Below are 15,048 nucleotides of genomic sequence, written 5' to 3' on the forward strand. Positions count from 1 at the left end.
ATCAGCAGATAACGTTTGGGCTAAATTTACCAATTATTTTGTTAATGAATGTAGACTAGAACACGTATATCATGTGATATGAACGAAATTGTACTTATTAACGATAAAGTTTTTCTTATTTATATTCATCTTTTATTTCTGAGAGTTCTTTTCCCTATCATAAGATCAAAACCAATTCTTCCCAAGCTCTTCGCTTAAAAACTTAATTTTTATACCATTCCGACGCTATATTACAAATTGTTGGCTTTTTTTCTACTTCGTCGATTAGTAGCTCGATATCAATTTTCTCATCTTCGGTTTCACTCATTTTCGCAATGTACAACAAAGAAAAATAACAGAAAATACGTGTGGTAACAACGGAAATGCGTGGTCAACTGAACAACAGCATAAGAGCGCCATCCATTTTTCTATCCGCACATCAACGTGTATTCGTCTGCGTCTAGAGATTTATTAAGACGACTTACGGATAGTTTACGAAAATGCATTTTGCGAAAATGTCACCGAATTTTGAAAGCTGCGTTAACGCACGCTCCTATGATCGATTCTATGTTGAATGTCAGATATCTAAATGCTTGATTTCTGTCACCTTAACTTGAGCGTTGTGGGTTGGACATGCGCTATGTGATACCCAACGTCCACCATAAGGATGCTCTTTCGTCACACAAACTGCCCTTCACCCCCACAGGGTAGGCTTAAGAGAAACACCTCAATATCAGAAGATGATTAAAATAGCACAGCAATTTCGTTTGACTGGCATTACGATCGGTAACACATTGTGAGCAAGAGATTAAGGAAACTGAAACACGAATTACTCAGTAATATCGCACCGTCTTTCATAACAGAATGCACAAACTTACAAAATAATCATGTATTCATTAAGAGCTTGTAACCTACACATATAATACGTATATACTCTGTACATACTAAGATAAATTCATTGGAAATAACAGATGTACTGCTAATGTAATACGGAGCTGCACACAGAGGCACTGGAAAGAGGAGAGGGGCTTCAAGAAGTAGCACTTGTCCTCCCTGGAATCTGGATGGAGAGTTTTTATTCATTGCATAATTCTCATAAAACATGGACAGCCATAAATGCTCTGGGAAATAATGAGTTTTTTGTCTCATCTAGAAAATTAATTTGTTGTGGCATGACACATCGCGAAACTGACTGACTCATTTCTAGCCAAATTTTCAATTTTAAATTGTTGCAACCCCTGGAAAAATTTCTGCTGACGCCTATGGCTGCGCGGAATGTTCACCAAATGCCAATAAAATTAAATTTAAAAAAGGTTTTCCCAGTAACCTGTCCCATGTGTTTCATGGTGCTGTGTGGGAAAGTATTTGTTGTTACTACAAACTGTTGATAGTAACGACTACATGTGGAAATCCTCCTTATGTTAATTTACTGCGGATACCTTCAGCAGAGATATGTTCCCTGTAATTGAAAAGTAGAGCAGAAATCACAGCTATTTAAAAAAAAAACTGATCTACCGAACTCATATCACATCTGTTGGCGGCAGCGTACTGGAACACATTCTGAATACAAAGTACCTAGAGCCAAAGAACCCTCTTCGTGTGAAACCAAAGTAATAACATAGGTAAGTAAGTTATGAAAGCATAGATCATATGAAACCCAATATGCACTTTTCGAACATGATATACTCAGTGCCACGGACAGATGAAACCAGTGTGATTCTGTTTCTAGACTTTCCATGTGGTTTGGATCACTACCTTGTTGATGGATTCTGCGGAAAATATGTTCCTATGGGGTACTTACCCAGGTTTGCAACTGGATCGAACATTTGCTGCCAGGCAGAATGTAGCGTTTTATAGTGGATGGGAAGACATCTACAGACAACGAGGGTTGTAACCCGACTGTTGCCGTTCATACTATCTGTTAATTTCTGAGAGGATGGCAGAATATTATTTCTTGACCTCAGTTTAGCTGTAGTCTTTGTTAGATGCTGCTTAAATGGCAAGGTACCAAGTGGGGTTTAGCATCTTCGACCATATGATTATCCCCCTTTGCTTTTGTCTACTCCGTGGTCTGCATAAACAGCCACACGAAGCTGGTAGATACGCAACTAAATCAAACGATGCGGATTGCTACTGCCACAATTAAGTCAACTCCAGTATTGTGGCTACTTGCCCTGAGAAGCATTCCAGTACCTAACCTTAGAAGAAGGAATAATCTTCTGAAGGAACATAAGAAAATTTGCAACAACCAGCAGCTGCAAATTCGTGACGACATACCTGCTATCTGAATCAACAGACTCTGCTGCAGACATCCCTTACTCAGAGCAGCTAGCAACCTTCTGGATCGTAACTTCAATCTGCACGAAGCCTGGACGCAAGAATTGTATAATACGACTCCACCAGAGCTCCGTAGCTTTCTCCAAGTCAGCAATATACTCGATCTGTCCAGAGGACAGGGAGCGCACTCAACAGAATGCGGACGCACCGTGGGAGATGCGGTGATCTACTACACACTACACGGCTGAGGGAAGGCTACCAGGGCTGAGTACACCTGTGGCTTTCCAAGACAGATTGTCAGACACATTATTAAAGAGTGCTCTCAAATTTCGCACCCTGGAAACCCCTCCGAATTCTTGGACACTACAGCAGAGACAGTAAATTATACAACTAATATGTCTGTGCCGGCCGGGGTGGCCAAGCGGTTCTAGGCGCTACAGTATGGAGCCGCGCGACCGCTACGGTCGCAGGTTCGAATCTTGCCTAGGGCATGGATGTGTGTGCTGTCCTTAAGTTAGTTAGGTCTAAGTAGTTCTAAGTTCTAGGGGACTGATGAACTTAGAAGTTAAGTCCCATAGTGCTCAGAGCCATTTGAACCATTTTAATATGTCTGTAAATTTGTAAATTATGTAAACATTTTTTTGTCTTCGTATATATAAAGTGATGTGTAACTGTCATAAGATTAATTATATGGGGAGGTTTTATGAAATTGACCTTACAGTAATATCCAGGTAGAGCTCGACAAAAATACAGCAGCTTGGTGGAGATACTGGAACTGCACATAAAAAGTTAAGTCTGTAGCGAAGAACCCGAGAACGAGCTGCTGATCTGATTGCAGGTAGAGAGCAGCCTTTCGTTCGCTGTAGCACTCGGTGGTTGGGGTGGGGGGGGGGGAGGGGGATAGCCCATCGCCCCCGAAGCTTTCTACGTCAGGGAGGGATCCCCAGTACTCAGTTTGACAGCAGAGAGGGTGTACCTGGAGCTATCCTGGGGGGACCGAAGAGGGAAAAATCCCCGCTTCTGCCCGGGATTAAACCTGTGGCTTCCAAAACTAGAGTTTAGAGCTGGAAAAGGTGCAGGTGATTCCTGTATATAAGAAGGGTAAAAGAATAGATCCGTAAAATTACAGACCAATATCCCTAATTTCGGTTTGCTGTAGAATCCTTGAACATATTCTTAGTTCGAATATAATAAATTTTCTTGAGACAGAGAAGCTTATGTCTGCGGATGAGCTTGGTGCGAAGCACAGTTTGACCTTTTCTCACATGATATACTGCGAACTATGGATGATGGGCAAAGGGCAGACCTTATATTTTTAGATTTCCGGAAAGCTTTTGACACTGTGCCCCAAACGAAGGAACAAGAAGATCGAATAAGATCACAGATATGTGAGTGGCTCGAAGACTTCTTAAGCAATAGAACCCAGTACGTTGTCCTCGACGGCGAGTGTTCATCAGAGACAAGGGTGTTGTCAGGAGGGCCCCAGGGAAGTGTGATAGGACAACTGTTGTTCTCTATATACGAGGGCTGTCCAGAAAGTAAGTTCCGATTGATCGCGAAATGAAAACCACAGTGAAAATCAGAAATGTTTTATTTGTAACAATTAGCTACACCTTCCAGCTACTTCTCTACGTAGTCGCCGTTCTGACTTCGACATTTATTGTAGCGTTGTACCAACTTTCCAATACCCTCATCATACAAGGCAGCCGCCAGTGCTTTCCGCCAATTCTCTACGTTGGTCTAAAGCTCGTTGTCTGTGCCAAAATGTTGTCTTCATAGTCAGCGGTTCGTTTGAGCAGAGATGAAACTCAGTGGGAGACAATTACGGGCTGTATTGAGGGTAATCAAACATTTCCAATTGAAACGATGCAGGAACATCTTCATTGCCCCTGCAGAATGCGGCTGAGAATTGTCTTGAAGAAGAAATCACACGACAGTTATGTAATGTTGGCTGCATAGCTTCAGGGGAAATTTCTCACCAGGCCCTCGTACTTGGCGGGAGACACTATTTTCTAGACATTTTTACGAGCTCAGGAATGAAAAGAACGACAGAATTCTACCTGGGGTCACACTAGAGACACTGCCCAACACATCTTTGCAAAGCTTTGTCGGATTTTCATAGTCGTTTCCATTTCGAGACCGATCGGAACGTACTTTCTGGACAGCCCTCGCACATAATGATTTGGCGGACGGGGTGACCAACAATCTGCGGTTGTTTGCTGATGATGCCGTGGTGTACGGTAAGGTGTCGAAGTTGAGTGATTGTAAGAAAATACAAGACGACTTAGACAAAATTGCTAGTTGCTGTGATGAATGGCGGCTAGCTGTAAATGTGTAAAAATGTAAGTTAAGCCGGATGAGTATGAAGATCAAACATGCAATGTTCGAATACAGTATTACTAGTGTCCTGCTTGACACAGTCAGGTCTTTTAAATATCTGGGCATAATGTTGCAGAGCAATATGAGGTGGAACGAGCATTTGAGAACTGTGGTAGGAAGGGCGAATGGTCGACTTCGGCTTATTAGGAGAATTTTAGGAAAAAGTGATTGACCTATAAAAGAAGCCTGCATATAGGACGCTGGTACGACCTGTTCTTGAGTACTGCTTGAGTGTTTGCGATTCGAACCAGGTCGCAATGAAGGAAAACATCGAAGCAGTTCAGAGGTGGGCCGCTAGATTTGTTACCCGTAGGTTCGAATAACATGTAAGTGTTAAGAGATGTTTCGGGAACTCAAATGGGAATCCCTGGAGGGAAGACGACGCTCTTTTCGAGGAACACTATTGAGGAAATTCAGAAAACCGGCATTTGAAGCTGACTGCCGAATGATTCTTCTGCCGCCGACATACATTGTGCGTAAGGACCACAAAGATAAGATACGTGAAATTAGGGCTCATACGGAGGTATATAAATAGTCGTTTTTCCCTCCCTCTGTTTGCGAGTGGAACAGGAAAGGAAATGACTAGTAGTGGTTCAGGGTACTCTCCGCCACGCGCCGTATGGTGGCTTGTTCAGTATCTATGTAGATGTTGATGAACCCGCTTTTACTTTCATTTTGGTGGCTATTGTTCTCGCATTTGATCTGGGCAGACGTCACAGTACACCTTTTCAAGTTGATCACTGAATACTTGTCAGTTTTCTTATTACAGAGGGCAGTCAACCCTGTGACCGAAAACCCTGAGTTACCCAGCCGGCATCCGCTAGACCACTTTGGCTGCTGAAATCCCATGTAACGCAGAGGTTTTCAAAACAGTGCACTTCAAGAAATGGAAAAGCTTGGTATTACTTATACTACAGCAGAAATTAGTCGGTGACCTATGCCCATATCCCTCTCGTGGTTTACGTGAATTTGACTTGTTACTTTTTTTTAGTGTCAAACAAAACAAAACACATCAGTTTGCTACGAGAGAAAATAACGGCGGTCCAAGCCCTAGACACCAATGTACTACACATAAACTGCCTGTGTCAGAGGTGCAGAGATCTTTTTGGCGCTGCATCTTCGAAGTCCAACTGTACATTCCTCACCGGTCAAACTCACCCGATCGTACCTGCAAGACAGCTACCACCACGTGGCACTGCAGCATATAAACTCAGGGAACGAATGTGCTACGACAGTACCCAAGTACTGTGGGGTAAGCTGGTACACTTGTAAATCAATCACAGACAAATCTGCTAAAAGCCGTAGTACATTGTCGAGGTCCAACGTCCTCCAATATCGTAGGTGTACATTCGTTACAGCAGTTGCACAAAGTCACAAATACTTCGACCAGAATCCACAGTGCTCACGCGAACGTAGCATTTTACTCTAGCTCCGACAGGACCCATACGCAAGAGAGAGTTACTTGCAACATAATGCAAATTACTAATCTGTCACAGTTTAAAACCCGTACCTGCCAAACGGATCTTGCTACCACACCACCAGGATAGTATAGAAAATGCTGGCACTTTCTCAACAAACAAAAAATAACAAAATTCTCTCCCTGTCGCGACCAAATGATCATCAGCGACACCGAGGCAGTAAACACTGGAATAGTAAGGACTAGAGTCCTGCATGACCGAGTAAGCGAGCACAAAATACGAGATGGGGCGAGCACACCCTAACTGGATAGGCTGCCCGCACTAGTTCTCGTATCCGAGCATAGACGCTGTGATCGAGTACGTAGCACGTAACTTCAAACACGTTACACGTATAATTTTCCGCTTGAGATTGCAGCCAGTACGTGCTTCTCATTTGTGGTGTGTCTCCCTCTGTAATCACGCAGCTCGTGGAAGCCAGTGCAGTAAGACATAAGACTGAAACCAATGTTTACACACTGAAGAAACGGGAAGGTCTAAAAAGCCAAGTACGGAGTACATTTCTGCGTCTACTGGGTACGTACGGTGCATAAACTGCTCCACATTGTGTTTCCAGTCGGGAACCACACATTTAAAGAAACACAGTTGCAAGAAACCTCACAAAGATACAGCTCCTTCAGGGATACCGGCAGTAATAAAAAATAGTATTACCGCAAAGTGTGTTGCAATGTGTGCTGAAGATAAGAGACCTTTTAATGCTGCTTCCTGTGAAGGTTTCAGAGAACTAGGCCAAGAATTAATACACCTAGGCGCGCATTATGGAGAAGTTAACGTAGCAGATGTCATGCCACGTTCCCCTACTATAAACAGATATATCAAAGAACAAGATGATGCAATACGAAACAGCATAATGCCTACTGTTATTTTGGAAGTTATTAATGTAACATGTGCTACGACAGTTGACATGTGGACTGATTCGCATAATCAGGTGCACTATTTGACGCTTACAACACATTACATTAACACAAATTTGTCTCTTGTGAACAATATTTTATTTACAACAAAATTCCCGGACGTTAACAAGACGGGAGTAAATATTACGAAACAAATTGAAGAGAGGATGGCTGATTGGGACATTGCACCGGACATGTTGCACAATTTTGTTTTTGTCTCCGACCAGGATGCCAACGTAATAAAGGCTTTGGGAAATCACGAAGGGATTCCTTGTGCTGCTCATTGTATAAACACAGCACTTAGCCATACTGCCGATGAAGGTAACTTCTTGTTAAATCATGCCCCGAACATCGCATCAACAATAAATATTGCAAAATGCATTTTAAGTTACATTACGAAAAGTGTCCTCTGCTCGTCTTTGAAATCATCGTTGAAACAAGTGGTCTGCACACGCTGAAACAGCTTGTGCACTATGTTGGAATCCCTATAAACTCAGTATAACGAAGTTGCTGCTTTGCTGACGGAAAAGGACTCCGCTTACAGATTGAAATGATATGATAATGAGCTTGCAGGAAAAATTGTGCATTTTCTGAGAACATTTAAAGAGCCCACAGATGAATTAGAAGACGAAAAAGAACCGACAATCCAGTTAGTTCTTAGCCAGTTTCACAAACTGCAACAAATTTGCAGTGTCAATGACACTGACTGTCAGGTGAGTAATTACTGCAGTTAAAAGCACTGTTTCATTATGATACGCGATAGTTTTATAATTAACTAGCGTAATTGATGTGTACTAACATATGTATTTCCTAACAGGAGGTACAAAGGATTAAAAATCGAGCCATGACTTTCGTTTGTGAGAAGATTGTGATCATTTGTGTGTGGCAAGTTACGTCAGTAAATGTTTAATGTTCAGTGTATGCTTCCGTTATGAAGATGGTTGTCTTCTAGATTACAGGAACAGCACTTATTTAATGTTTCCTGTTAATGAAAGGAAAAATATATCTTCTGTTTGGAAATGAGACTCGTCTTATATCCGCCATTGTATTGAAATATCATTTTACTTTTCAAGTGCTTTACGAATTTAGCTGTGTCACGTACCCGTTCTTGGAAACGTTACTTTTGTATTAAAAGAGAGAGAGACAAAGATAAATACATTGTGTGTGTGTGTGTGTGTGTGTGTGTGTGTGAGAGAGAGAGAGAGAGAGAGAGAGAGAGAGAGAGAGAGAGAGAGAGACAGAGAGAGACAGAGAGGCGTTAGATTTGTACAGTACAGTGCAGCGAGCCCGGGGCGAGGCGAGGTGAGACGTCAGCGGTGACCGGTCATGCTCGGTTATCCGCGTGTCCGGAATCCAGACAACAGAAATGGGGCGAGTACGTGACCGAGCCGAGTCGTGTGGGGCCGGACACGAGCGGCTCGGTCCCCCAGTCAACAGGCGAGCCGTCACCGGTCAAACACTGAGCGTTTCAGCACTCTAGTAAGGACGTCCAACTTACATACTGTAGACAAATTGTAGTAATGGCGCCGCGACTGGGGTAAGCTTTGCGCAATGTCTTACATCGTCTTAAGTGTGCGAATTTGTCAAAAATCAAAAACTACATGTAATCAGCAAATAAATTCACTTACTACTCGACTTCACTTGCAAATACATTCTTTATCTAATATGCGCAAAGCCAAAGAGTATTTTTCCATAACTTTGGAGCTGCCTCTTGGAACATGTCCAACTGCTTCAGGCTTCCGTCGCGTTATCCTGAACAATGGCGGATCCTCCCCATTGCTGCCCGTCCTGGGTGACGACGACGCCACACTATCATCCTTACGACCTGCTAATGTATTTGTTTATTAGAATACCTTCCGTCAATCGCTTCATGTGATCCACTCACAGAATCATATCTGACAGAATCTTGTCTATCTTCTAACAATTACAATTCGTAACTTTATCATGTCCTTCTTTACCTCTGTCCTTTTACGAGACTTTAGACTCTTCCGGCCGCTTGGAATGAAAGAAAGTGTGTCCTATGCTACAAATTTTCACACTATTTTAACTTAGGACCGAGGTCGCATCCATCCGCCCGCCTTCGAAACTTTCCCGACACTATGGCTTCACCCTTGTCCCATCGACTTGAGTTATCGCGACCAACAGCACCCAATTCTGCGGTAATGTCAGAGTCTGCTCGTATCTGTCACTCACGAATTTAGATCAATCAGCTCAATTAAAACTTGAATTGTAAGTAGGCTCTTTAGGTTTTTATGTTGGTAACGCCACGTAGCGCTCTGTATGAAAATCACTGACTGTGCTGTGTGCAGTCTGTGGCTGGTTTGCATTGTTGGAATATTTGCTATTGTACTGCTGGGCAGTTGGATGTGAACAGCGCGTAGCTTTGCGTAATTGGAGGTGAGTCGCCACTAATGGTAGACGTGGGGAGAGAGATCGCAGAATTTTGAGAGCGGACGATCTTGGACGTGTGTCCATCAGAAAGAGTAAATTTTTAATACTGTATATCATGAACTGATTATATATATATATATGATGACTTTTGAATATTATTTAGGTAAATACATTGTTTGTTCTCTATCAAAATCTTTCATTTGCTAACTATGGCTATCAGTAGTTAGTGCCTTCAGTAGTTACAATCTTTTATTTAGCTGGCAGTATTGGCGCTCGCTGTACTGCAGTAGTTCGAGTAACGAAGATTTTTGGCCGGCCGGAGTGGCCGAGCGGTTAAAGGCGCTACAGTCTGGAACCGCACAACCGCTACGGTCGCAGGTTCGAATCCTGCCTCGGGCATGGATGTGTGTGATGTCCTTAGGTTAGTTAGGTTTAAGTAGTTCTAAGTTCTAGGGGACTTATGACCACGGCAGTTGAGTCCCATAGTGCTCAGAGCCATTTGAACCATTTAACGAAGATTTTTGTGAGGTAAGTGTTCATGAAAGGTATAGGTTATTGTCAGTCGGGGCCATTCTTTTGTAGGGATTATTGAAAGTCAGCTTGCGTTGCGCTAAAAATATTGTGTCAGTTTAGTGTTGATCGGAATAAGTAAAGAGAGAGATGTCTGAGTACGTTCAGTTCTGCTCAGCTGTTTGAAAATCAAATAACGTAAGAGGTTTATCAGCACAGTAATTCATTAATTTTTCTAAGGGGATGTTTCAGAATGTCTCGTGATTCGCAACTCGGATCACTCTGATGTTTTTTCCACAATTATTATAATAAAATTCTCTATACGTCTAGAAACGATTATACGTCCTCTGTTATTTCTTTCATTATTTTCATTTATCCAGCTATGGATGAGGGGCACAGTGAGAATTTACACTGGACAAACATACCACTGCCACGTCTTATGTCTCAACTAGAGGCAGTCTATGTGATTCAAATGTTTGGGAGGAATAATGACTAGAAATGTTAAGAAATGTAGGAATGCATTTTCGGTTACCAAGAGAGTCAGGATATTAATTCCAGAGTATATGAGTACTCTGCATCAAATATTCAGCTCTGAGGACGAAATGGTGAGGCACAAGTGGATAAAATGGAAAATCATTGCGCAGTGCACATTAGACCAAAGTGCTCTGAGCAAGGTTGTGAGTGGTAGGGAAGATCCATCGTGGTTCAATAGCTGTGACAGAAAGTTGCTAGACTTAACCGAAGTCAAAGCCTAGCTGTCAAAACAAAAGCTGAACGAAGTCAACACCCACATCAGAAGAGCAATGTGAGAAGCCATCAGTGCATTCAAAAGTAAAATTTGTACCCGATCTGACTAATAATCCTAAGAAGGTTTCGTCTTAGGTAAAGTCGGTAAGCGAATCGAAATAATCTCTTCAGTTTCTCAATAACCATATTGGCTCTGAAAGAGAGAGAAGACTAATTCTGAATCCGATCTTCCGAAATTGTTACCCTACGAAAGATCGTAAAACTATTCTTCCTTTCAAACATTGCGGGAAAGCTTAAATGGCAGATATTAAGATAAGTGACCGAGGAGCAGGAAATCAACTACAACTGATCAACATTGGAAAGAAATCTCGAGTGGATGAGACACCTAAAAAATTCTGCAGAGATTGTGAGAAAGAAGGCGCTCCCCTTCTAGCAATAGTTTATCGTAGTTCGCTGGAGCAACGAAGGGTACCAAACGATTGGAAAAAAAAACCGCGTCATTCCTGTTTACCAGAAGAGTCACTGGGCGAGGTGCACATACTGAAAGGCCTATATCACTGACATCAATTTGTTGTAGGATTACACGACATATTTTACGCACATGTATTACAACGTTTTTTAAGAACGAAACTCCCCTCGATGAAACTAACACAGAGTCCGCAATGAGAGACCGTGCGAAACACAGCAGAATGTTCCAATCCGACGTACCGAAACATACCCTAAAATTTTTCACACTGGAAGAATACGCAGAATGAAATGCACCGTCAAATTTTTAGCTGTTAAGGCACACTGCAGGTAAAAAACGTCAAATTCACTCGTTTTTCACACTGGGAAGAATACGCAGAAAGAAATGCACCGCCAAATTTTTAGCTGTTAAGGTACACTGCAGGTAAAAAATGTCAAAATTACTCGTTTTTGCCGCACGAAGAGCCGCTTATAACAGTGTTTTGAACTATTTGTACAGCCATTCCTGCCTAACAGGCGGATCGGTCAATGCACAGACGCAGCGAGGACAAGAGAACATAACGCCACGTAACCCCAAGTCCAAATTGCACAGGCGCGGAATTTAAGCACTTAAACAGTACCAAAAATGCCTCAAATAATTAATTTTTTTGAATAACTGGCAGTTCATATCAACGGCTAAACGGTCACGGACGTATTTGTTACCCAACAGACTTAGTAGTAGAAAGAAAATCTAGGCAGTGTATGATGTTACACTAGAGACGACTTTCGTCAACTGGTTCTTTAATCTGTTGACATGAAATATTTTATAATAATTCTTGTACCACAGTTGTTATTAATAATTTTTCAATAATGTATATTTTGCTAACAATGAAACAGTTCCTTAATTATTCCCTGCAGTCGTAACAAAAATGTGAAGTGTGTGTTGGATGACGAAAACAAGCATTTTCCTTAGATCCTGCACACCTGATGAAAAAAAAAAAAAATTGATGCATTCAGGCACTTCACAGCAATTACTAGTTGTCTTTAGTCAATGGAGATACTATCGAAAACAGTGCTGCCAAAGCAGAGTTACTAAACACAGCCTTCCGAAATGCCTTCACAAAAGAAGACGAAGTAAATATTCCAGAAGTCGAATCGAGAACAGCTGCCAACGTGAGTAACGTAGAAATAAATATCCTCGGAGTAGTGAAGCAACATAAATCACTTAATAAAAGCAAGTCTTCTGCTCCAGACTGTATACCAATTAGGTTCCTTTCGGAGTATGCTGATGCATTAGCTTCATACTTAACAATCACATACAACCGTTCGCTCGACGAAAGATCCGTACGCAAAGACTGCACAGTTCCACCGGTCACACCAATATTCAAGAAAGGTAGTAGGAGTAATCCACTAAATTACAGGCCCATATCGTTAACGTCGGTATGCAGCAGGATTTTAGAACATATATTCTGTTCGAACATTATGAATTACCTCGAAGAAAACGGTCTATTGAGACACAGTCAACGTGGGTTTAGAAAACATCGTTCCTGTGAAACACAACTAGCTCTTTATTCACAAGAGGTGTTGAGTGCTATTGACAAGGGCTTTCACATCGATTCGGTATTTCTGGACTTCCGGAAGGCTTTTGACTCTGTACCACACAAGCGGCTCGTAGTGAAATTGCATGCTTATGGAATATCGTCTCAGTTATGTGACTGGATTTGTGATTTACTGTCAGAGAGGTCACAGTTCGTAGTAACTGACGGAAAGTCATCGAGTAAAACAGAAGCGATTTCTGGCGTCCCCCATGGTAGTGTTTTAGGCCCTTTTCTGTTTCTTATCTATATTAACGATTCTGGAGACAATCTGAGCAGCCGTCTTCGGTTATTTGTAGATGACGCTGTCGTTTATCGACTATTAAAGTCATCAGAAGACCAAAACAAACTGCAAAACGATTTAGAAAAGATATCTGAATGGTGCGGAGATTGGCAGTTGACCCTAAATAACGAAAAGTGTGAGGTCATCCACATGAATGCTAAAAGGAACTCGTTAAACTTCGGTTACACGATTAATCAGTCTAATCTAAAAGCCGTAAATTCAACTAAATACCTGGGTATTACAATTACGACCAACTTAAATAGGAAGGAACACATAGAAGATGTTGTGGGGAAGGATAACCCAGGACTGCATTTTACTGGCAGGACACTTACAAAATGTAACAGATCTATTAAGGAGACTGCCTACACTACGCTTGTCCGTCCTCTTTGAGAATACTGCTGCGTAGTGTGGCATCCTTACCAGATAGGACTGACGGAATACATCGAAAAAGTTCAAAGAAAGTCAGTAAGTTTTCGAAATTTGGGAGAGAGTGTCACAAAAATGATTCAGGGTTTGGGCTGGACATCATATTTCACTGCGACGGAATCTTCTCACGAAATTCCAATCACCAACTTTATCCTCCGAATGCGAAAATATTTTGTTAACACCGACCTACATAGGGAGGAACGATCACCAAGATAATAAGGGAAATCAGAGCTCGTACGGAAAGATACAGGTGTTCATTCTTTCCGTGCGCTATACGAGATGGGAATAATAGAGAATTGTGAAGGTGGTTCGATGAACCCTCTGCCAGGCACTTAAATGTGATTTGCAGAGTATCCATGAAGATGTAGATGTAGAATAGGGATGGAGGAAGAAATGGTGGTGGTCGTTGTTCTGCATATTGTGCTGTGTACCATTTGCTATGTTGATGACATTTGTAAAACATGGAAATGCAAGCTGGCAGTGCAGAAATGACTGAAGTATAACAATACTTTACGCTGATAAACATGAAATGACAAAGAGCTCTCGGAAATTACATTGTCCGACAGTTTACTGAATAAATACTTTGCACTGTCGAAAAATTTGTTTATTGAGAGTCTGAATAACACTATTAGTTTTGGGTGGAGGCCAAGAGTCTAACAAAAGGAATGAACTGTTTTCTGCATCTGGTAAGAAGATGTTTCAGATGTAATACTTAAACTTATCCTCTCCAGTATTTCCAGATTGGTTTTTTTAAATTTTGATCCCATTTTTCCTCAAGGATTCTGAAGAAAGATATAAAGCTGTGGAAACAGTAATCCACTGATATTTACCACTGGAACTGTTGTCTACGAATGTGTCATGGCATTTATCGACCGCAAAACGATTCCGTGTTTTTTCGCTCGAAATTATAAAGTGTGGTTTGCATGCAGTTCTTGCACCAAACCTGACTGTTGGCTTAATGCACAGCATTTTAGGGGATAACAAGAAACTTGGTATTAAATCACATACTAATTTCTCTATAGTATTACCTATGAATGACACTCTCCCACACATTTACTTGAAGTAAACTTCAACTTGCGACTTCCTTGACCATACAGTTTCCTGAATCTGTTTAACTAGATCGAAGACACCTGGAAATCAGTAATGTTCACCTCACTTTCAAGTCGGAGGGCCCAGTCTTGTAGATTTCCCTTGCTGACTGGTGCTCTTACGAGCAGTGCTACGTCTTTCGAACATTTTTTGCTTTCATACTTTTGCGAGTTTCATTTTGGCACATATTTCGTAGCTCATATGAATCTTTCGATACTAAAAGGTATCAGATAGATTATATAATGGTAAGACAGAGATTTAGGAACCAGGTTTTAAATTGTAAGACATTTCCAGGGGCAGATATGGACTCTGACCACAATCTATTGGTTATGACCTGTAGATTAAAACTGAAGAAACTGCAAAAAGGTGGGAATTTAAGGAGATGGGACCTGGATAAACTGAAAGAACCAGAGATTGTACAGAGATTCAGGGAGAGCATAAGGGAGCAATTGACAGGAATGGGGGAAATAAATACAGTAGAAGAAGAATGGGTAGCTTTGAGGGATGAAGTAGTGAAGGCAGCAGAGGATCAAGTAGGTAAAAAGACGAGGGCTAGTAGA

Source organism: Schistocerca piceifrons, chromosome 3, assembly GCF_021461385.2.
Source record: "Schistocerca piceifrons isolate TAMUIC-IGC-003096 chromosome 3, iqSchPice1.1, whole genome shotgun sequence".
Classification (NCBI taxonomy): Eukaryota; Metazoa; Arthropoda; class Insecta; order Orthoptera; family Acrididae; genus Schistocerca; species Schistocerca piceifrons.